This window comes from Podarcis pityusensis, assembly GCF_964106645.2.
Source record: "Podarcis pityusensis genome assembly, chromosome: 16".
Taxonomy (NCBI): domain Eukaryota; kingdom Metazoa; phylum Chordata; class Lepidosauria; order Squamata; family Lacertidae; genus Podarcis; species Podarcis pityusensis.
Window position 1 is genome coordinate 39,050,011 of NC_138041.1, and position 24,807 is coordinate 39,074,817.

The window sequence follows — 24,807 nt, forward strand, 5'->3', positions numbered from 1 at the left end:
GCAGACACAAGCGCCCCACCCGCCTCGGACGGGGCAGCACCGGCGGCTCCTCGGCGCGCTCTTCCCCGGCTCGGCAGCGCAGGCCTCGGTCGGCTCTCCGGCTTCCTGCCCCCCTTTTTGTGTGTGGCGGCGGCGGGGCTTTTGGGGTGTCCCTTTCTCCCGCTTCCTGCCCTCCCTCGTCCCGGCTCCCCTCCCCGGCGCTGGCTGAGCCGGCGGCCGCTGCTCTAATAGAATTTATCCGAGCCAACTCGCGGCTGCCCCTCTTGCGGCCGCGGCATGTGGACGATGCTCATTGGCCGAGAGAGGAGAGCGAAGGGAGGGGGGAGGGGAAGAGGCCCCGCCCACCCGCCGTGACGTCACCGCGAAACCCCGTCTCCTGCTGCTCGGCCCTCGGGCTGCTGCTGCCGCTGCTGAGATTTCGCCCGAAGCCGGGAAGAGGCGCGAGGGAGGGAGGGAGGCGGGGGGAGGAGGAGGAGGAGGGAGTCTACAAAACGAATCATACAAAAATGAGCCCCCCGCCCCGCGGATTGATTTTGCGGCGCGCGCTGACGCTTCGTGCCGTACAACTCCGGGAATGGCCTCGCTTGGAAAGGGAGTGGGAGGGCGGGCGGGCGTCGAAACCAAAGCAATGTAAACCGGTTTGAAAAGGATCCGAGGCGAGTCTCTCGAGCGCCTTCCTCTTTCCAGCCGAGCTGGGGGAGGGGAGCCGAGCTGAGGCGACGCTGGGCGGCCGTTGGCCTCTCCGCCCGCCTCCGGGTCCCGTCAGGTCGAGGGGCCGCGTGGCCGGCCTTCACACGCACCCAACCCGCCCAGCTGACCTTTCCAACACCTGAACCTACCCGAATCTTTTAAACACGTTAACATATGTGTGTGAGAACATGTTGAAACGCGCACACGAGTTCTACCTCTCAAAAGGCATTCTTATTGAGACGGCTTCGTTTTTCTGCCGTTTCCACACAGCTGCCATGAGGGCAGATGCGCCCCCCCCCCGCGATTCTAACAGCACTTTTTAATATACAACATGTTTTATACACTCTTGGCATGTTCACCTCACGAAGTCTTGCCTGAAGTACAGTCGCTATTGTTGTTGATCTGATTAATTACTCTTATCCCCTCAACCCCACCCTTTTATGCCTGCAGACCTGAAAAACAGTTGACAGGATTAAAAGCAGTTGAGGCAAGGAACATATAAGCAGTCGTATAAACTACAGCAAACTATTTGAAAGGACCACAGATAAAATCAAATAAAAAACAGCAGATTAAAAACCGATCAAAATCATTTGGGGGGGAGGAGAGAGGAAGGATGGAATACAAAATTGAAGGCTTTGTGAAATAAAAAACGCAACTCTGACACAGAAGAGGCCCAGTGGATCTTCAAAGGGAGGATATCCCACAATCATACAGTGTCACCACCAAATGGCCCTTTCCAATGTTTCTTGGTCTTCCAAGATGGGCAGTCTTTCCCCTGCTGCCTAGCTGTTAGCTGATAGTAGACAGGACTGGATTCTGACTTGTTATAAAACAGATTCCAGTGTGCCTGAGCTGAAAGTGCTTTGATTTGATCTATTTAAGGTCAAACTCCCTGGCATTTCAACTGTGCATTATGCTGTTTAAGATCATCAGTCTTCAGTAAGTATTGTTGGAACACACAAGAGGACCATGCCTCAACCTCAAGCAGGTGGCACCAACATTATTTATTTACTGCTAGTTGCCTTGTACCTGGCATTGCTTAGGACTGTAAGAAGTTAAAAAAGAAAGTGCAATTTTGAACGGTTCAGTCCACCATCTTGATTCAAAATAGCATCTAATTGTATCCAAACATAGACAAAAACTTGATCTCAGGAACCATCATACAAAATTTGGTTATGATATTTTAAGTGTCCAAATGAACAGCAAACAAATAGATTATTATTATTTTAGCAAATTATATTTGGGATATCAGATTACAATTTGGGAGGAAGAATAGCTCTTGCGTTTCCCACCCCTGCGTATTGATATATACTATAAAACTTGGTGCCAGTGGTGTCCTCTAGATGTTGTTGGACTACAGCTTCTGTTTATCGCTGACCATTGGCCATGCTGTCTGGGACTGATGAGAGTTGGAGTCTAACAACATCTGGAAGGCACTACATGATAGGCTATCTTAATATAAAACAAGTGTTGTTGGCATTCATCAAATGTTGGAGAATACGCATCAACCCCTTCTTTCTGCCCCCCAATGTTTTTTAACCAGCAAAAGTATGCACACCAAGGCAGTACTAGAACAGGAAATTCTGCTCCTTCTGAAAAACTGCTTACAGTGGTGCCTCGCAAGACGAAATTAATTCGTTCCGCAAGTTTTTTCTTCTTGCGAGTTTTTCGTCTTGCGAAGCACGGTTTCCCATAGGAATGCATTGAAAATCAATTAATGCGTTCCTAGGGAAACCGCTTGCCAGGCTGGCGGTGCGGAGAAGGGCTTTTCTCCCCACCGCAAGCCTTCAGGACAGGTACGGGAACAGAGGGGAAGGCGCGCAGCGCTTTCCCTCTGTTCCCGGGGCTTGCGTGGGAGGAGGGTTTTTCCTCCCCACCGCCAACATTCAGAACAGCATTCTGAATGTTGGCGGTGGGAAGGAAAACCCTCCTCCCACCCCAAGTCTTCAGGAAAGCCATCCGAAGCTGGGCGGCGGGAGAAGGTGTCCCCGCCCCCCCGCCCGGCATCGGAGCTTCGTTCCGATGCCGGGCGGCGGGAGGAGGCGTCCCCCCCCGCCCGGCATCGGAGCTTCGTTCCGATGCCGGGCGGCGGGAGGAGGCGTTCCCCCCCCCCGCCCGGCATCGGAGCTTCGTTCCGATGCCGGGCGGCGGGAGGAGGTCCGAGGACAGTGGGGAAGACGCGCTGCGCTTCCCCGCTGTCCCGGAGATTTCCCTATGGGCTGTCGTCTTGCGAAGCAAGCCCATAGGGAAATTCGTTTTGCGAAGCGCCTCCAAAACGGAAAACCCTTTCGTCTAGCGGGTTTTCCGTCTTGCGAGGCGTTCGTCTTGCGGGGTACCACTGTATTAGTACAAAATGCTTCCCTAGATTTTGGACCAGATTTATCATCCAGTGATAAAAGCTTGTCTGAGAGGGCATGATGGGTCACACATTTTATCAGGTAGGAGTTAAAATTAGTACTTCTCTTGCCGGAAAGGAGCTAGAACCTTGAAAGAAGAATGGACTATCTATGCAGATGCAATCAAAGTGTGGACAGGTCTACAAATAGGCTAATTCTGTCCCTTAAAACCCAACATTGAAATATTACTCCCTGCCCCTGTTTACCTCTGTGGAATTTAGATGAGAGCATCAGGCTCTCCTGAAGGGATAATAATTTGGAAATGCATGGTGTTTTCTTGACCAATTTATCTCTCTTCACTGGCAAGCAAGTTATTTTGGCCTGTCTGTGAGAAGGCATCAAAGCTGATTGTAAACTGTGGAAGCATGAAAGCTTCAGGCAGATTAATTTTTGAGCTGGAGCAAGCTACAGAAAAATGTAACTAAAAGGGAGACCAACACATACGAATTCTCTGCTCCTGAGGAGCTGAGATTGCAGTGTGAATGCAGAGTGGGACCTTGGCAAGAAAGGCAGCACCGCAAGAGGTCAAATTAATTCTCAGTGAAATCCTGTTGGCTTTAATGGAATAAAATCCCTGTTCATTAATCTGATGAAGTTGGCTGTCACTCATGCTGCAAGATATCCTTTCACCTCTAAAGTAATCCTGAATATTTTAATAGAGATTATGAAGGCTTTGAATCAGGATACCTGAAAGCTCAGCATCCAGGTCATGTGAAGTGATAATAAGGCAAAGAGTTACACTGAGCATGTGCAGATTGTCCCTGTTTCATGGTAGCCGTATCCAGACCCCCACAAGTCTCCTGCTTTAGGTTCCTCATCAGGATTTACTTCTTTCATTAAACCTTTGGCCTAATCTCATAATTCTCATCCTGATCCAAAATTATGTCTAAAATTTAACTAAATTTCTCACCTACTCTCTGTGTGAAACTTCATTTATCCTTTCTCCCCCCTTTTTTGTCTCCCTCACAATACAAATATAGTTTGTGAGAAAGACCTATAGTGCAAGGGTTTTTCCACTTCTCTTATTCTGCAATGTTAATGGCGCTGTATATATGAAGGCGGGAAAGAAATTGAATAAATGTGTGCGCGCGCACACACACACTTTCTCTCTCTCTCTCTCTCTCCTATGAAAATACAATATCTTGGCTAATGGTACTTAGTATAATTGTCCATTCCATTATGACCAAATATGTTACTTTTAGGTGCCAGGCAAAAATGTTTCTTTTCATACAGGCTTTTGGCCTTTAACTAGGAGTGTTTTAGATTTTGTGGCCTCCACTAATGGGTGGGATGTGTTAAATTGCCTTTTATGCATATAAATGCTTTTAGCTTTTCTGTTTAGTTTTATCTTGGTTTTATTTTTTATTATACCAAATGTGTAAGAAATAATAATAATTACAAAATATAGCTCACTGGACAGAATATTAATCAGCCCTGAATACTAAAATATACACACAAGTACCTTCCACTTTGGATTATACTATTCTAGTCTATTGACCTGATATTCCTTCTTCATCTATCTGTATTAGAACCAGACCCCAACATTCTGTCATAGGTTGACCTAAACACAGATTCAATATGGGACCTGTGAAAGAGGATAGGGAGTCAGACAGAAGCATTCTTGATTCATAATGGACGGGAACTGATCCCATTGTTTTGTCCTTTATAAGTTAATTGCTTGTTATCTTCTCCTATGGGGAAAAAGCTGTGCATGAGGTCAATGAGGGTAGCATTTCTCTCTGCTCTGACACTAGATGACCCAACCCTCTCTGACAGGCTATATATTGGACTACAACTCCTATTCGTTCCAGCAGTGCTACCTGAGGATCATGGGAGTTTGTAGTCTGAAACATCTGGAGAGTATCAGATTGGTGAAGGCTGCCGTGGGGTGTAATTTTCCATTTCCTCCAAACCTGAGTGGTGCCAAAGGAGGAAGTTTTGGGACAGGAGTTGGAGCAGCCAAGGAGCTGTCCAGCAGGATCTGGAAGGCTGGACAGGGGACCTCCCTCTCACAGCTGTTGCACCAACAATTTGCAATCAGTAACTGATGGTTTTACAGTAGACCAGGCTCTGCCTCTTCTGGCATCTCTATGGGGCTCTGATCCAGAGCATGCACTAGTACTTACCTCCTCTTCCCAAGCAGGACTGAGGACAGGGAGGCTTCAGTCTTCCAAACAGTTTGGGGTTTTAGCACAGGGAAACATTTGGTCCCTCATTATTGCAGCCTCCTCAAGAGGGGAATAATTCAGTTCTTTCTTAGGAGTTGTTAACTTCCCAGAGTCCCCATCTGTGCTGGGGCTCTTCTTCTCTGTGGAGAAAGTATGGTTTGGTTCAGGGTCTGCACATAGGCAGGTACTGATACAGATTCATTCTGGTATTTAGACAGAGGACATCCTCCACTCCCACTCTGGTCTTTGCAATGCAAAAGCTTTCCCTCTGCATACATCCTGCCCATCATCATGGTGGGTATTTCACTAGCAAAGAGTTGCAGTCATCTGGCATTAGGAGGAAGGCATTTCAGCTCAGAGAGTGTGGCTTGTTTCAGGCCCCAGCACTGAAGTACTGGAGAATTTGTAGATACAGAATGAATCAGGGCTTCCATCTTCATTGCCACAATGTGTTAGTGGACAAAGCATTTTTAAAAAATGAATGAAAGCATAAATGAGATTTGGTCTCAAGAAGGACATCTGCTTAAAATCATCATGCACTCACCCCACATTATGTAAGGTGGCAGATTTGTTAGTTATGCTGGTGGCTGTCCTTAATATGTGTGACAATGGAGTTCTCTTTGATGCTCAAATGTCAGGCCAGTGTTTAATGGCTTTGCCTGGAGTTAAGCAAAGCACAGGAGGGTGCCATTCAAAATCCCCATGCAGTTCAGCCAGTTCATCCAAATGCTGACCTGCAATGCCCTTTCTATTTCAGGTTTGGGCCCCATCCATATAGATGCAGACAATATTCAACCTTCTCTCCATCAGACAATAGCCTAGACTGTTGTATGTGTGCAGATGGATAAATAGGGATATACTTAAGTGTTCACTGCTATCCAGGTTGAAACCAGGTAGTTCCATTACATTTCAGTCCAATTTTAGCTACAGTTCTTAAGCTGTGGAGTTCACACTATATGACCAGACCACTGTGACTCTCAGTGTTTGTTGCTGTTGTCATAACTGCTCACAGAAATTAACTTCCCAATTATCCTATAACTCAGCAGTGAAAGAATGTGAGCGGAAAACTATTTTAACTTTCCTATTGAGCAAAACATAGATGGTGAAATGGTGGTAGAGGAAACTAATCTATTCCTCATACATTTTAGGCCATGTGCACGCAAACAGGTCTCCCCCACTGGTTGCTGTGACAAGTAGGATTCGGTGCTATCTCAGCAAGTGAAGGAAGAGAGAGCAGAAAGCTGTTGTTGGAGGAATCCATTACCAGATCCTGGTTTTGATTGTTTTTGTGGGCTCTCATGTACCCGAGTAACATTGGGCCCACTCATAGCAGCTGCCACCCACCCACTTTCTTAACTCCTCGGTAGTTAGGTAATTTAGGACTCTGGACTTAACCAACTGACACCTGCCTATTCTCCACAGTGGGGCAGAACCAGATAGTGACAGTGAAGAGTGGATGGAGCAGCAAAAGTTGCTGAAATTGCCCAGGGAACATAAGGACACCAGAAGAGCCCTGTTGGATCAGACCAGAAGCCCATGCAGTCCAACATCCTGTTATGCTGCTGGCCAACCAGGTGCTGATGGGAAGCCCATCAGGAGAACAGGAGTGCAAGAGCTCTCACTCACTGTTGTTCTCCAACAACTGGTGTTCAGCGGCGGGCTGCTGCCTTAGTACTTAGCTACCATGACCAATAGCCATTGATAGCCTTATCTTACATGAACCTGTGAATCCCATCTCACAGGTAGGTAAGTAGGCTAGGGTAGCAAAACAGGAGCAGTAAGATGGCCACTGCTGTCCAGCAGCACATTCAAGAGGGCTGCCATTAGTGGAGGGGGGTGCAGCTGCCCTGCTATGCCAACCACTGACACTAGTCTGGGTCTGGGGGATTGACTGGGAGGCTAAATTAGAAAGCTGTAGGCCTGCGTTGCCGTCTGGCAGCCTATAAACATTGCCTGCAATTGCATAAAAATTAGAAGATGATAAAGCTGCATTTCTCTGATAGAATAAAACAGTTTAAATATAGCAACTACAGTTGGGTATTTTTGTAGTCATCTTGCTCTTTGATATCATGGGAATATGTCAAGCTCTATTTAAAAAGCTTAAAGCTTTGAACTACTTTTTTATTTTAAGAAATACATTTTAGGTGATTGGAATAGTTATACAAACCCAGTAAGGGAAAACTTCTCATATGTTGTTTTAAGTTTATGTAAACGGAACAATTATTTGTGTGTCTGTGTGTATTATCTTTCTTGCCAGGCAATAGTGGGTGTTCCTGTTAGCATCAGGAGGTTGAAACTGGCAAGAGTCCTGAGATTATGGCTTCAAAAGGCAGCAGCTGAATTTCAATGACTTTTCAAATGGGGCTGTTCATCCCTCTCTGCATTTGTTCACAATATAAGTAATGCCAGTGAATCAGTTTCTATGAGCTGTGGGATGAAGAGTCAAAGTCTGGGTTGTTGGTATGTTTCTTTCTTTAATTCTCTCCCCCCCCCCCCCACAAACCTCCACATTAATATTTTGTTTGTCAGGAACATTCCTGTTTTGGAACCAGCTTTCAAAACTGTCCTATTCATTGCCTCTGCGTGATTGAATTTTGTATGTACCTACCTGGATCCTGAGATCATCAGTTGCCCTTTTCCCAGTACCTCCATAAGCTAATATATGAAAAGTGGCAAAGAGAATTTGAGTAATTTTGAGAGGTAGTTCCTGGTTATGGAATACTCTCCCCAGAATGGCTTACCTGGCACCAAATTTTCAGCACCAGGTAAAGTCCCTCACTCTGTCAAGGCCAGTTAATTATCTGCATTTCACTGTTTTAGGCTGATGGCTTTAGCTCTGTGTGGATTTCTGCTAGCTGCTGGATTATATAATTTTTGTTAAATTGTGTTAATATTTTCTCTGATGTCATTTGGCGTTTTTGTGTTTTTGTGCTGCTACTGGTTGATCTTATTATTATTTTAGTCTATTTTATGCTGTGCATTTTCTATACAACCTTGGGTAGTGGGTCACTAATACATGCAACACACATACATTATTTAAAAATTCAAATTCTTTTTGGACATGAAGTTTGTGGTTAAGTCACAATGGGATGATTTTATCTTTTCAATTTTGTGTACTGAATTGGAAGTCACAGCCTTCTCCAGTCCTGCGCCACTAGCCCAGGTGCTTTTGGCTGCCTGAAATGTGTCCTCAAACTGTGATATTGCCTCTTGCTTGTCTTGGTGAAAAGGTGTGTGCATGTGTGTTTCTAAACCCCTGGCTTTTGCAAAGTCAAAGGGGGTCACAACGGTTGCTTTGCTCATTCAGAGAATCTTGCTCTCTCACTTTTTGCTGCAGTCCTGCCCACCACGGACATGCAACCCCCAGAAGGAATGTGGTTCTCAGCCTGAAAAGATTTCAGTGGAACCATAGTAGCCCCAACTCAGTGGGAGTCAATGACAACTAAAGGCAGCAGCGCCCCTTGAAATGAAGAAGTGCCTCACTGAAAAGTGGTGCTAATAGCGACAGTAGAACTGTTTAAGGCTCAGTCTGAGAATGACTGTTGCTGAAGCAACATTTGAGCTCTGCTTTTCCAAATTCTCCAGCCTGAGCCCTGCATAGAGTTCTCCAGGGTGCTACCGAAACTTGCCTTGCCTCTGTACTGCTAAGGCTGCTCCTCAAATCAGAATATTATATTGCAGAGAAATAAAAAGAAAACTTTATGGCTTCTAGAAAGACTTGCCTTTCTCATTTCTGCTGTTTGTTCCCTGGTTATTCCTCATTTGGAAGACTAGGGGCTTGTCCACCCCAGAGTTCACTGGGTGTTCATTGTGTCTTTACATTTCCATTTAATTTGCATAGTCCACAAGTAATTATCTTCAAATAACTCCAATATTGATGATTCTCCCCTGTGAATTTGGGGTTACCCAATATGGAAATTATCCAATAAATTGAGGGAAATTGATCTCTAAACTTCTGCACTTGAGGGTCACAGATTATTTGGGGTTTTTTTGGGGGGGGGTGGCTTAGTCATCACTTTCTGCCACTACTTCCTCAATGCTTTCATTGCTTTTCTGGCTGTGCTTGTAACAATATGCCGTGCTCTCCTAAATGAAGGAGCTCACTCTTGATCCCTCAGATTTGCATGAAATCATAAAAATGCAAAGCAAACCACTCCATATGATTGTGCTGAGAATTTACAATTGCCTGACTCTGTGCTTTTGTGCACTTCCTGGGCAGGGTTTTATTTTTTGAGGTGCCTGCACAGCTATTGATGTGCATGCTCTGTTGGTACTTAATCAGCATAATATAATAAAGAAATTAGAAGATGGGGACATACACAAAAGGTAACCCCTACTGGTATGAATGAGAAAGACCCAACTAGCTCCTGACATACAAATCCAAGCATGTGCGGGTGTAGATGACTGGCCTAATTTGAAGGTGGGGGAGCGGATTAACAGCTAAATAATGCTCCAACACAGACAAGCCCTACTAATGTACTGTATATTGGCCCTCTTGGTTTGCCATGCAAAGAAGTGTTTGACCCCCCTCTCAGGCTCTGCACTTTCACTTTTGGTTCTGTGTTGCCAGCAACAGTTTGCTGTATGACATTTTCTCAGTAGGTTTCTTCTTACTGACGTTCTTGATAGCAAAGGCTCTGTGTGGCTTCTATAATGTTTATAAAAAAATGAATTCAACTATCTCAGCCCTCAAAAATATATGACAATAAAAACTCTGTATTAACAAGGTGAGGGACGCGGGTAGCGCTGTGGGTAAAACCTCAGTGCCTAGGACTTGCTGATCTTATGGTCGGCAGTTCGAATCCCCGCGGCGGGGTGAGCTCCCGTCTTTCGGTCCCAGCTCCTGCCCACCTAGCAGTTCGAAAGCACTCTTAAGTGCAAGTAGATAAATAGGTACCGCTTTATAGCGGGAAGGTAAACGGCGTTTCCGTGTGCTGCGCTGGTGCCGGCTCGCCAGAGCAGCTTTGTCACGCTGGCCACGTGACCCGGAAGTGTCTCCGGACAGCGCTGGCTCCCGGCCTCCTAAGTGAGATGAGCGCACAACCCTAGAGTCGGACACGACTGGCCCGTATGGGCAGGGGTACCTTTACCTTTTTAACAAGGTGAGGTGAAATGGGAATGTGCTTCCTCCCTGCCGCTGTGCTCCCCGCTTCCACTGTGTGCCGAAAACTGCCCCCTCTTGTTGAATTCTGCAAGAGCAGGGAACGTTCCACAAGACCTTGGTGCTTGACTTCTCTGCCCCAGGGGCAAGGAAGATGAGTGGCAATGCTGCATGCCAGAACACTTGCCTGTCATTGGTACTCAGTGGGGGATGTTCCAGTGGTGGTGGAAGCAGTGGGGCAAGAGTGGTGCCGCCTCTTGCACTTCCACTGCCTGAGGCGGCTGCTTCACCCCACCTAATGGGTGAGCTGGCTCTGCATTGACAAGTTTCTCCTAAAACCCAGCCACTTAGATGGGGGGGGGGGCTAACCTATAACTCTCCAGATGTTGTTGGACTCCAACTCCCATCAGCCCCAGTCAGGATGGTCAACTGGGATGGGAGTCACAAGTCCAACAACATCTGGAGGGTTACAGGTTCTGCATCCCTGCTCCAAAGATTTAACCTAAACAGGATATGCCCAGAAGAGACTTTGAGCCCAGAGAACAACATTCACAGAGAGTTCCCAGAGCTCAATATTTTGAGGCTCAGTGTCCTGCTTTTCTCTTTGCCTTGTGCATAGCTCTTATCTACGTCAGAGGGATTTATATGCTCACTGAAATTGTCCTGACCTCCAAACCCTTTTCTATTTTAGGCTGTTTGACTTCTTGACATTTTCCCGGTTATTCTCAGATGTTTTGCTGCATTTTACCTAAAGCTACACTATGCTGGAGACACATGTAAAGCCAACAGCTTTTCCTCTTTAGAGCCATTTAGTTATTTGATTCAGAAAAACGGGTTGCCAGGTTTTAGAATATTCCTGCCTGGCTGTCTCAATTCCTTTAGCAGCCTGGCATGCTAATAGGAAGTAGGTGAAGCATTTCCTGGCATGGAGGAAAACTTTCACTTGCTAGATTTCTGGGTCAGACATAGGAGTAGAGACAGAAAAAAAGTTGGCCTTTTTTTCCAGAACATTCCACTGCAATTCAATTAACAGTTGGCTGTATTTTAACAGGTTTTTTAAATAAAAGAACCCTCTTACAGATTGCACAAACATGAATTGCAAAAGCAATATTAAATGTGCACTTCCAGATACAATTTTTTTTGGGGGGGGGGTGAAGGATCAATATCTACATGGCAGTTATTGGGAGTACCTGATCCTTTTATGAGCAAATTTGCTCTCCACATCACACACAAACCGAAGCACTTGCTTTCATAGGATAGGACTCAGAGATTCAGGTCGTGGTAGGAGGAAGTGCAAGGCAGAATCAAGGCAGGAACAGGCACCCAGGTGAGCAGGTAGAAGTCAAGAAAACTGACAAGTCAGGGGACAGCACTTTAGGGGTGGAATGAGGACATGAGCCAGCCCTGCCCTGTTGTGCTAAAATTATCGTTTTAATGGGGATGGGGTTTTAACTTGGGTGGATGTTGTTTATTTGTGGGGATGTTTTAAATTGTTCTTAAGCATTATATGTTAATTTGTATTCTGTATTTGTATTTTTTGGTTATACAGTGGTACCTCAGGTTAAGTACTTAATTCGTTCCGGAGGTCCGTTCTTAACCTGAAACTGTCTTTAACCTGAGGTACCACTTTAACTAATGGGGCCTCCTGCTGCTGCCGTGCCGCCGGAGCCCATTTTTCTGTTCTCATCCTGAAGCAAAGTTCTTAACCTGAAGCACTATTTCTGGGTTAGTGGAGTCTGTAACCTGAAGTGTATGTAACCTGAGGTACCACTGTACAAGGCCAGGGGTCAGCAAGGTTTACGTCACCTGGGCCAGTTCACTCCAGCAGAGATCCGTCTGTGGGCCGGATTGCCCACGATTTCTGGCGTCTGCATCTGCACAGACACGAGTCCCCGCGCCATGCAGCGCTGGTTTAGCGCAGTGCATGGGGACTCGCTCAGCAGGTGAGTTTGGGAGTGGCTTGTGGGCAGGTTAAATGACCCACGTCGACCGCTTGTGGCCCATGGGCCTTAGGTTGCCTACCCCTGTACAAGGCTGATTAATATTCTACAGCCTTTTAAATGTGTTTGTGGGAGGGGGCATTATTGTTTTATTGTTTTTATTCAAACTATTTATTTGTGCTTTTACCTTGTATTTTTATCTTGTAAACCACCCTGAGATCTTGTAATGAAGGGCAGAATATACTAATAAATTACTGCTGCTACTACTACTACTACTAATGGTTGCAGAACATGAATGCTTTCCTTGGGCGAATGGAACTGGATGGGGCATCATTACAGGACGTTCAGCAGAGCTGCCAGCTTTTAAATAGCTGAAATCAGAGGCACCAGGTGCCTGGAAGTCCTTCAAGGTTGTTTCCAGGGAGCAGGAGCCACTGCGGAGAGCAAGAGAAATACATAAAAATAGCTTCAACATTTCCCAGCAAACCCATCAGCTTTTTCTCGCCTTAGACCATACCAAAATAGAAAATAATTAACTGGGAGCAAAATGTGTGACCTAATGTGTGTGTGTGTGTGTGTATGCAAGGGAGAGTGCTGGGAGGTTTGGAAGTAATTAGATGCAAAGCTGCTAATATTCCATTAAAATATCTGTGGCTTCTCAGTGCAGTCGGGAAAAGTTAATCTGTTCTGTGCCGTTAATACTAAAGCATCGGTTGTCAGAAGCTTCATTCCACAATCTCTTCCACACTTGTACATTTCTTTGCCCACTAAGCTAAAAGTCTGGCTGGGGATGGAGCTGTGTAACCATGGGCAGTACAGACTCTGGTCTATGGCATGACACTGGACCTTGAGAGATCTCATCTTCAGTCTTGGTTTTGGACAAAAGTAATTTAAACACATTGGCCTTGTCTGGCAGTGACGCGCTGAACAGCAGCGGTGGCCATGGAGAGGCAACGAGATGCTGCCTCATAGTTCCTGCAGCCACAGCTGCCATCGCTTGGGACAAGTGGCAGCTCATCCTCCTCCCCAAACCTGGCAGCAGTGGCAGTGGCATGGGAAAGAGGGACTGTCCCTGGAAAATAGGAACACTTGGGAAGGTATGAGAAGAGTTTACCAATTAGGGTGGGGGCACACCATGCATGTAAAACACATTCCCCCATCCCTAGAAAGAATTTTGGGCAGTGGCGTAGCGTGGGGGGTACAGGGGGGGCCGGCTGCACCGGGCGCAACATCTGGGGGGCGGCGCGCTCGCACTCACAGCTCTCTGCCCCTACCTGGCTCACGGGTTAGGGGGCACAAATTACTTGCCTTGCCCCGGGTGCTGACAACCCACACTACGCCACTGATTTTGGGAAAGTCTGCTGGGAATTGTAGCTCCTTGAGAAAACTACAATGCGCAGGATTGTGTGTGTGTGTGTGTGTGTGTGTGTGTGTGTGTGTGTGTAGGGGGTGCTTTTAAATGTATGCTGTATACATAGTGAGCTCCCACAATGAAATATGTTTTCTCCTCCATGATTTATACAGTTCCAGCAGTCTAAGGCAGCTCCACAGGAGAGACTCTTGGTATCAGTCTTGACTACAACTGTTGTTGTGGCTGAGAACCTGTTAAGGAACACGCCCAGTACCAAACAGCAGACAAGCCACCTAACACTTAAATCACAGGAAATCACGGAGCTACAGGAACAATCAGACTTCATGGCCAGGCTTTTAAAATCTAAACAAGGAAGGCTTGTCACGAAAGTTTTGCAAAGGCATTATTAGGGGAATTGCTCATTGCCCTCTTTGGATTAGATGACCCATTAATGTTCTGAGGAAGTGATACTGGAGTAATAAACATCTAATGTAAACCCTAATCTCTCTAACCTCTCAACGGCTGGCAGTCAGGAGGATTTCCTGGCACTAAATGTGAAATTTGGCTAGGTTATCGGGAAATCCCATACCTCACGTCTGGGTTGGGGGAGCTGACATACAGTGGAGATGTTTTCCTGCGACTTTGATATATGAGTACATTCAGTTTTCTTTCTTGCACCTTTATCTGAGGATTCCCTTTTGGAATTCAACCCGTTCTAAAGCTGCACCTGTTTTCCTGGGTGATGCTGATTGGTTACGTCTCAGCTAATTAATTTATAGGTGATGTGCACCAGTCACCTCCTGGGGTAATTGCTAGCTGACCCTAACTGCAGTTTTCAGCGTGGGGACCTTGTATTTTATCGGTAAATGGCAAAATGCATGTCATTCTGACAGGGCTGAGGAGAGTGCTGGGCTTGTACGCTGTAAGAAGAAGCCTTGCAGGTGAAGTGTGTGCCTCTGGGTGGTCTGCGCACAGACACCTGCTGCACCACCCCTGAGGGATCTTGATTAGTGGTCAGGGTAAGAAGCAGGTGCTGCCCTCTGCGTAACATACCCAAATTCTTTTCACAGGAAAAATGAATTGTGACCAGCACCTTATGCAAGAGAAAATAAGAGGGCTCCATCAGGTATACTGATGGGGGGAGGGTCAAAGATGGCGCCTGCTCCTAGTGACCTATCTTCAGCTGCACAGCCTGTCCTGGTCTTGGTCACTCAAGGCTGGGAAGGTGACTTTCATACAGATAGAGGACAGATTGGTGTTGGTGTTTTTATTCAAGCCCAGTGAGCTAATCCTGCACTCAGCTTTCAGATTCCCCATTCTTTCCCAATGGACTAGTTACCAAAAAAGAAAATCCAGCCCTGCTGCAGGCCTGTATTAAGAACCTGACCAGGAAGCTGTAGTTAATTACCAACCTCTGTGTGCAGCCTGAATCAGTAGCCAGACAACACAATGTTGACCTCTGAGCTCATGTTGTCCTGGGGACGGAGGGAGGAGGGGCACAGGATGGGAAGGAAATCGTTTAACATTTTTGGATTAAAGACTGACAAGCTTGAGAAGCCTGCACATAGCATAGAGGGAAAGACAAATCATACTTCACTTCAAAGGCAAGAGGAATTATCTTACGGTAGCTGCAAGTGCCTTTTTCTACAGCAAGTGCCTTTCCAATTGCCAGCTCTGACAGAGCGCTGGTCTCCTTTTACAAATGATGGTTTCCCTTTTCCAACAGCTCAGTTCTATGCATGCTTACTTAGAGGTAAGCACCACTTTGTTCAGCAGGTCTTACTTCCAAAAAAGGCATGCATAGAATTTCAGCTGGGAGCTGGATCTTACCTTTGTGAAATGTAAACAACACAACTGATTTTCTTTTCTCTTTCTCTTGAGGATACCATGAAGTATGTGTGGAGTAAGAAGCAAAATACTAGAAATTTAGCTAGTCATGTTTTGTAGCCAGTTTTGCTGCATACCTGAGTGTGATGACCTCAAACAGCCATTCTCTGGGGCTTTCATGTGGGTTATAGCAGGACAATATCTGGGAGGCAGGGAAACCAGAAGAACGGATTCCTGGTAAGAAACCTGCTTTGTCACAAGTGGAAACAGCACATCACTTTTATTTATTCTCTGTGAGGAATTTGCTCCCTTTGACACATTGGCTAGAAATTTTCAGTCATTCCTCCTCCTGGTGCTATGCCAGCACAGATAGGCTGCCACTCTTCAGTATCAAATGGCTGTTATCGCCTATCTACACAGTATGTACAGAAAGTATGTGGAACCTCTGACCCTTTAGATGTTGTTAGATTCCCCACTGACCCTGGCAGCATAGCTGGTGGTCGAGGATAATGGGAGTTGTAGTCCAGCAGCATCTGCATTTACACAGCTCAGCCACCGCAGTGTAAAGAAACAGGAATCAGTGGCTGCATAGACACATCTACATTTAAAACATCCAGTGCCCGTTTAAAGTCCATGGCTTTCCCTGAATTGTATTTCCCCCTCACAGAGCAACAATTCCCAGCACTCTTAACAAACTACTACTCCCAGGATTCTTTGGGGTAGTCATATGTGCTTTAAATGTGTGGTGTGGATCTGCCATATTCCCCTTGTGCCTGACAGAGTTTTGTTCAGGTGGCGCTTATACGTCTAAGATCATAGTCAAGAGTTTCCCAACCCTCTGTAAACAGAAAAAAATCCATGCACTTCCTAAAACAAGGCCACAGCAATGAATCCCTTCAGAAGAATCTTAACATTTTAATTTGTGCGGCATTTTATTTCCCTGAGCATCCATGGTGTCAGTTTCGGGTTTTGGAGGGCCTTTATTATGAATTGATTGGATTTATATACTGATTTTCTGACAAGGCCCCCAAAGCAGTTTACAATTTTAAAACACTAAAGCCAAATAAATTGCATAAAATGTAGAATGACAGACTCCTCTCTCAGGCCACTGGGAGCCAATGGTGTGTGTTGCTCACTGGTCTGGGCTTCCTTGCTTCTGCCTTCCCTCAGGGCACACAGGTCTTTGGCAGCCCTAGGGAAGGTGGAGGAAGAGATGCCCCAAAACATCCTTCATGGCCCTCACTCCCTCAGTGAGTCTCCATCCTTGCTCCACAGTAATATTGTCAGCGGTCACGGTAAGGTAAAGGGACCCCTGACCATTAAGTCCAGTCACGGACGACTCTGGAGTTGCGGCGCTCATCTCGTTTTACTGGCCACGGAAGCCGGCGTTTGTCTGCAGACAGCTTCCAGGTCATGTGGCCAGCATGACTAAGCCGCTTCTGGCAAAACCAGAGCAGAACACAGAAACGCCGTTTACCTTCCCGCTGGAGTGGTACCTATTTATCTACTTGCACTTTGACGTGCTTTCGAACTGCTAGGTTGGCAGGAGCAGGGACTGAGCAACAGGAGCTCACCCCGTCGCGGGGATTCGAATCGCCGACCTTCTGATCAGCAAGTCCTAGGTTCTGTGGTTTAACCCACAGCGCCACCCGCATCCCTTATTGTCAGTGGTCACAGTAGATTTCAGCAGATACCTGGCCATGTTGACCCTTGCTGCTGGGCCTGCGTCCATGTGTTTCTCAACATTTATTTCACCCAGGCCCTCAGAGGGCTCTTTCCACCAGGCCACGATCCTTGGCAGCCCAAGGTGCGCAACCCTCTCACTAAGTAACCTGGGCCACAATCTGCCAGGGCCATCCCAGGACCTACTTCCCAATGAAATAAGCAGGAGCTGCACAAGACCACTTGTGTCGTCTTCTTGAGTAGCTCCAGTTAATTTCAATGGCACTTGTGTGGGAGAACCTGCCAGTAGATGGAAGTTTTCTCCCTCTATACTAGAATCTGGGATCATCCACTGGAAGACTGGGGGCAGACAAAAGAAGGTACTTCATAGGTAATGTACTTCACTGCCACAGGATGTAGCCTGGAAGACTCTAGCAGCAGGAGATGAGGCAAATGGCAAGCCTATACATGACTACTAGCCAAGACGGCTGTGTACTTTTGGAGACAATATGTCTCTGTTAATCAGTTGATGGGAATAATGAGTGGGGAGTGTCTTGTTTGGGAGCTTCCAATATGAATCCAGTTGGCTGTTGTGAGGAGAGGACCAAATGGGCCTTAGTCCTGATCTAGCAGGGCTTTATTTATGCCCGTTGCCTCCCATCAGTCAGAACTGCTTGCATCATACATCTCTGCCCTTAATGGCTGCCAAAGTCTGCCACCTTGCCCTTCTCTCCTAATAGGGCTGCCTCTTTATTTGCTCAATAAACCCTTTGTGAGGCACATCTTTTTATCTGGTGAAGTCCCACCACTTACACCCAAGGACTGGTAAGACTAGATGCCCTTGCAGTCCTTTAGGACTCGATGATCCCACTAAAAACAGTCCCCAGGTTCCAAGCATTTGCCCCTCAGATGGGACACCGAAAGGTCAAAGAGAGGCAGCTCTTTTCTTGGTAAACAAACAACTTGAGACTTGTATTAATAGCAGCACATTTCCTTGTTGGGCTCCTCTTGTTTCATCACTGGAGAAGGCAGAGGAACACAATATGTTCTGCCTACCTCCTCTCACTCTTTCACCTTCCCCAGGGGAAATTAAGCCAATAGGAAGGGACTATTGCGCTTAAAGATAATACCAAAGTACAGACTCAGAGAAAGGAGACACTCCAGTTTGTATTCGGTAACTATTGGCTACCCCGGCTGGTGTCATGAGCAGCTTGGCATTGTTGAAAGTCCTACACGGGAAAAGGTTTCAGTGTAACGTCAGTGTAAGAGAAAACACCTCAATCTAATAATAATTGTTATGGCCTTCAGCAGATGGATGGCGCGTTTATGCTTTGACATTTTGCTCCGCACAGGTTACTTGAGTCCATTGTGAAGTAATGCTGCTCGCCTACATGCCAGCCTCTTCACCAAACTGTCACAAATGGCCCTGCTTTTTGTGCGGAATATGACAGAGTGCCTCAGAAAGGTGTCAGGCACAACTCTCTGACAGGAGATCATTGTCATCTCCCTTCATTGAAGTGCATTTCCTAGATTCTCATACCTTCCAACACTTCTCCGATGAAAACAAGGCTGTCCTATTCCATAGTAATAATAATAATAATAATAATAATAATAATTATTATTATTATTATTATTATTATTTTATTGATACCCTGCCTATCTGACTGGGTGGCTTCCAACATATGCTGTGCTTTTTTCCAGGGGGTATTTAGGGGGTACCTGTTTAGTGCTGTGGGGTTTTTCCTTTGTTTGTTCTGGAGGAACGGCTTCTTAGTGATGTGAACGCTTCAGTGATTCATAAAGTCACCCTTTTTGCTTTGGTGGCAAAAAAGCCCAGAAAGAAGACCCTGGACAATATAGCAGTGAAGTGTAAGGGAGACACAGAGATCTAAATAGAGATCATTATTTGTGGTGTGACACTCCTTTTGCTTGTATTTATTTTTTATTCATATTTGTAATGGTCAGTGGCCATAAACTTATTTGGAATTGGAAAAATTGGGTACACTGTGATGGGGGTGTTTTCAATTGTACCTATCTCTACGTGCACCTATTGTTTCATCTCGTCTTCTAGGATGTATGGGATTATGTGGCGCACTTGGTTGGCTATGTAGTTCTATATTGGGAATTCCCCATCCTCCTTCTGAGGAGGGGAGGTGCAGTTATTTGGGACTTATTTTTTGTTTTTTTATGTGAGAAAATAAATGAGTGTAGTTTTTTCCTGCCATTTATGGAGTTGGTTTTTGGGGGAATCCAAATTCCCCCCAAAATAGGTTTGAAATAGGTTAGTTTTGGGAGGGTGATCATTTTGATAATGACTATTTTGTCTAAGAGGGTGAAGTTGTATTGTTTCACATCTTTGTTAATTTCTCACCACAGGGGGTTGTGAAGGTATAATTTGTTGAGATTTCTGGTTATTTGTACCCCTAAATATCTGAATTTAATGTGGCAGAGTTTTATCTGTGTGATGTTGGTGAATTCTTTTTGGATATAAGGGGGAGTGTTGAAGCACATAGCTTAAGATTTTGCAAAGTTCACCTGTAGGCCTGACACCACTGCAAATGTGTTGAGTTATTTGATTAGGATGATTGCTGTGTTTATGGGGTCTGATGTCGTGACCATCAGGTTGTACGTGAAGAGCCGTTGTTTATAGGTTTTGCCTTTTTTTATTTCCACTCCCTTGATGTTGGGGGCTGCCCAGAGTTTTTGGTTGCTTTAAGTTTTGATTCATCAAGGTTTTATAGCTACCACTCTATTAAAATCATGCTCTAAATAAGGGGACACCCATTTGACTATGAATCCCATATCTGGAGGCTGGTGCTGCACAAAATTAATTTGACACTAGTCTGCAGTCGCCCCAAAGGCCGTGAAAACTGTTTTGCAAAGGCTGGAGAATGTTCTAAAAAGCGCATCGGATTTTCCATTAACGTTGTTCTGACTTCACATACGGCACATGCTTCTAAAATAAAACCTTTGCTTCTGTTTTGTTTTTGTTTAAATAGGTAATTTGATATAAACAATTAAAGACAGATGTTGCTTGGGCGCATTTGCGTGGAGACCAGTGGGGACCTTCAGCACAGAGCAAATCATGTTCCTCAAGAAGGCCTTAAAAGGCAAGTGAGCAGAGTCAGAGCAAAATTATCGCTGGGGGTTGGGTAGCGGTGAGTGGAGGATGGGAGTAATTTTAGCATTGATAGATCATCATGTGATGAATGCAAGATATTCCCTCATCCTGCTGCTTTCTGGAAGTTCAAACACTCGCCTCTCAGTCTTACCCTGCAGTCCCAATCGTTCTGACCACATTGCAGTGAGTCAACCACATTGCGTACGGTGGGACTTAATTCTGAGCAAGCCTGTTTAGGATTGTGCTGTGAATTAGGCAGCGTTGCCCTCATTCCTCTGCACCACCAGCTCAGCTCCCATTGCCTTGTCAGTGCTCCTGGGCTTGTAACAGCTCTGTGTTTTCAACAGGCACAGCCCATACCAACAGCTGGCTGGCCACAATTCCAGTCTACCTAAAACTGGACTGCCGAACCATCCCTCCAGACGTTGCTGGAATCCAGCTCGCATAATGCGGCCAGTGATGAGGGAGATTGAAGTCAAGCAACATCTGGAGGGTCACATACGGGTTCCCTATCCTTGGCCAAAAAGCTGTACCTTCTGGCCGAGAGGTTAGCATGCCATGCCCAGGGATGGGATGGGTGGTACAAATGTCGGGTGATGCTTCGTACATTATAGGCAGGTTTCCCAAATAACCATCGTGACAGACTCTCCTTCCTTGGAGGTTTCTGAACAGAGGTTGCGTGGCCATCTGTCAGGGATCCTTTAGCTGTGATTCCTGCATTGCAGGGGGTTGGACTAGATGGCCCCTGGGACCCCTTCCCACTCTGCACTCCTATGTTTCTATAAAATAACCCCACCCCACCCTGTCTTTCCCTGCACCTATGAATTTAACAGCACTTTCATACACAGAAATCAGTGAAGGATGCATCAGCAGCAGGCCCCATTAGCTGTAAAATTAACACAGCATAGCTAAATTTTATCACTTGCTAATTGCTGCAGGTAAAATGTATGTTAAAGGGGTGGAGGGCTTGCCAAAAGGCTGGCAACCCCAGTTCTTCAGGCCTCCACCCTGGCTCCAAATAATTCCTGCTGGGGTGATTATACCCCTCACTCTCTCCCTCAACAATACTGCGTGGCAGGGAAGGGAATGACTCAGAATTTGTTGGAATCTTCCTAGGCTTTCTGGGTGCTGTTAAGCGCTGAACGAGGCAGCACTTTCACGAGGGCACTAATTGAATTAAGAACGCCTGGGGGTGCTGAGCCAAACACCTCCAGCCAGGTTCTCCACCTTTTCAGGGCTCCAGCTCATGTTAGATTTCTTTGCTGATGAGGAAAAGCTGTGCCTGTTGGATTTCTGCCTGCCCTCCAGATATGAAAAGCAGGGGTGGCCAACCCTTTTCATCCCAAGAACTGCCCACATTCATCCTTGACCAGCCCTCGAGGGCAGGGGTCAGCAAACTTTTTCAGCAGGGGGCTGGTCCACTGTCCCTCAGATCATGTGGGAGGCAGGACTATATTTTGGGGATGGGGGGAATGAACAAATTCCTATGCCCCACAAATAACCCAGAGATGCACTTTAAATAAAAGGACACATTCTACTCATGTAAAAACACGCTGATTCCCAGACTGTCCGTGGGCTGGATTTAGAAGGCGATTGGGCAGGATCCGGCCCCTGGGCCTTAGTTTGCCTACCCATGCTCTAGGGGCTGTGTGCCAGCAGTGGGTGCAGCCAAAAGTGGGTGAGGCCACCCCACCCACAGACTCTTGCACTCAAGCGCTGACTCATGTGCACATCCGTGTGCCATGAACCCACACCCCCCCGCCCACGTCACAGTTAAAGTCTTTCCAGAAACAAAGGGGGCATGCAGCCCTTGTTGCACGATGGGCTAGTCAGACGAGGAGGCATGAAAAGAGCCTTGCTTTTCTCCTGGAGTTGCTACTTTTCTACCAGCCAGAGGAAGAGTGGCCTTTTTCAGCAGCTTGATGCACAGCCATTCAGGGCTTATCTCTACCAAGTGAAATCTTTCACAGGCTGATTTCCGCATAGCTGCTGATAAAGGCTGCAAAGGTAACCCAGAACAGCTTAATTTTATTCCAGGAGCGTAGCGTGGATTGCTGACACGCGGGATAGGGCAGGTATTGCACCCCCCCCGGTGGACTGGGTAACGGTCAGTCTTTTCACTGGCCAGCTAGTTCTGCAAAGCTGCTGGTAAAGGCCACAAGAGTAACCCAGAACAGCTTAATTTTATTTCAGGAGCGTAGCATGGATTGCTGATACCCAGGGTGGGGCAGGTGTTGTACCCCCTTGGTGGTCTGGGCAATGGTCAGTCTCTTCACTGGCCAGCGTCTAATCAAGGGAGTCTCTCCTTGCAAACTAGCCCTAACCTGGAGATAAAGCAGAGAAATGTGAAACCAACCCAGAAATGGGCTGCAGGCAGGCCAGGAGGAGGTGGAGGTGCCACCGCAGTCCTGAAGGCCTGCCTGAGCGCAGCTTGCCTCCCTGTGCCTCTGGCCTGGATGAGGGAGCCTGTCATGGGGGCGCCTGGTTTCACTCGGGGCCATGACCCCCCTGCCTCCCCTTCTACACCACTGTTTATTCTGTTTTTCTGGAGAGTTCCTTCAGGCTTTTAAAGCACCAAGCCAGGTGTGTGGGAAGCAATCCTTTCGGGTCCCTGGTTCCTGTCTTTGTTCTTCCTTTTGACTGTCACTTTCAAAGGTAGCACCAGCAGGGGAGCTTCAGGCAATGCAAAGGAACCTCTTAGGTACTCTGGCTTCCCATCTGCTGCTGCTGCTCCAGCTGAAGAGCATTCAGGCCACATAGAAATGTTCTCCCGCTCAAAGCCTCTTTCCAGAAATAAGAGGCACACTTTATGTCTAAGCTGCTATAGAACAGAAATCAATACTGCCATGAGACTGAATGGCATTCTTTTCCCCCCCAGCTTTTCTGCAAAATGTACAGAGACTGACAAAAACGTGGCTCTGTTGAATTATAAAGTTGTAGAGCTGCTGTAGTATAATGCAGGGGTGCAGAATCTGTGGCCTTTCCAGGATTGTTGGACTACAAATCCCATCATCCATTACCATTGGGCCATGGTGGGTGGGGCTGACGGGTGTTGTTGTAGTGCAGGCATAGGCAAACTCAGCCCTCCAGATGTTTTAGGACTACAACTCCCATCATCCCTAGCTAACAGGACCAGTGGTCAGGGATGATGGGAATTGTAGTCCCAAAACATCTGGAAGGCCGAGTTTGCCTATGCCTGGTGTAGTGGCTAAAAAACTGTCCCCAGTTCTGCCACAATCTTCCAACTGGCCTTGCGCAAGGCAGTATTCTGTCAGGCTCAACCCCCTCACCTGCAGTAGGGGGATATAGGACTCATAACAGGGCCTTTTTGCTGTCAGCCCCCCCGGCTGTGGAATACCCTTCCTTCCAACATTAGGCTGGCACTGATATTAGCTGGCTTTTGCCACCAGCTAAAAACATTCCTCTTGTGCCAGGCTTATCAAATAACAGGGGGCCTGCTTACGGACGTAGGGCAAATGTGAGATTGGTTTTATTTACCGTACCTGCATATTGTGATGCTGTTTAAACTCTTATGTGATTTAGTATGCTGCATTGTGACCTGTCCTGGAATAACTTTACGCTGAAAGGTGAGGCAAATTTAGCAAATAAATGCATTCAAGGCAGGGCCTTGGCTGTCCATTTACTCCGGTCCATTTGCCTAGCTGTCTTTATTCCCTGTGACCTTTAGGTACTGGTTAACACACTGCTGTGTGTGAGAGCTTTGATGGCATTTAGGATCATTTTAGAGCAACCTGGTTTTGCATTTTCAGCTTTTGGACTATGTTCCACTGCAGTTGTTCTTACAGTTTTTATTGCTGATGCCTTTTACCATTGTTCTGATTTTAATTTTCTGTATGAATTTAAAAATTTGGTGTATGCCCCTTTCAAACCTAAGCCTTGGAGGTCGAATGGAACTATTTTAAATAAAATGAAACACAGGGAACCAGGCAGAGGGCCTTCTCAGTAGTGGTGCCCGCCCTGTGGAATGCCCTCCCATCAGATATTAAAAAATAAATAAAAGTAAAATAAAATTAAACAAATTACCCACTTACAGGCCTACACAATCATTGTAATAAATGGATTCCTAGATATAAGGTAAAAAAGGTAAAGGACCCCTGGATGGTTAAGTCTGGTCAAAAGCAACTATGGGGTGCAGTGCTCATCTCACTTCAGGCTGAGGGAGACCGCGTTTGTCCGCAAACAGGTTTCTGGGTCATGTGGCCAGCAGGACTAAACCACTACTGGCGCACAGAGGACCATGACGAGTGCCAGAGCGCACGGAAACGCTGTTTACCTAGCTATAAGAGACCTGTTTTGCACAGGTTCCAGCATTTTCCATGATATATCAGACAGTAGGGGGTCTGTCAGTTCTGTTGCTAAAGTGTGTCTTTTCTGTAATGTGTGCTATAATTTTGAAATTATTATTATAATAGATATTGCAATATGTGCTACTACTTAGTTTTAATTATGTTTTGAATGGCATTCCACTTTTTGTTGCATTTCTGTATACTCCTGGCTAAGCAATAAAGATTTGGATTCCTAGATTCTTAC

General features: G+C 46.3%; 2 long non-coding RNA genes across 2 annotated transcripts; one reads left to right on the top strand and one right to left on the bottom strand.

The window, feature by feature from the left end:
• The first annotated feature begins 692 nt into the window (after positions 1-692).
• Positions 693-10,371, top strand: LOC308465619. Its single transcript, XR_013980515.1, has 4 exons — positions 693-1,629; positions 6,677-7,714; positions 8,592-9,981; positions 10,357-10,371. It is a non-coding gene; the product is annotated as an uncharacterized lncRNA (long non-coding RNA).
• LOC308465625 lies at positions 9,920-15,658 on the bottom strand. Its single transcript, XR_013980520.1, has 2 exons — positions 15,611-15,658; positions 9,920-12,729 (listed from the first exon to the last, which is right to left on the bottom strand). It is a non-coding gene; the product is annotated as an uncharacterized lncRNA (long non-coding RNA).
• Positions 15,659-24,807: the final 9,149 nt, after the last annotated feature.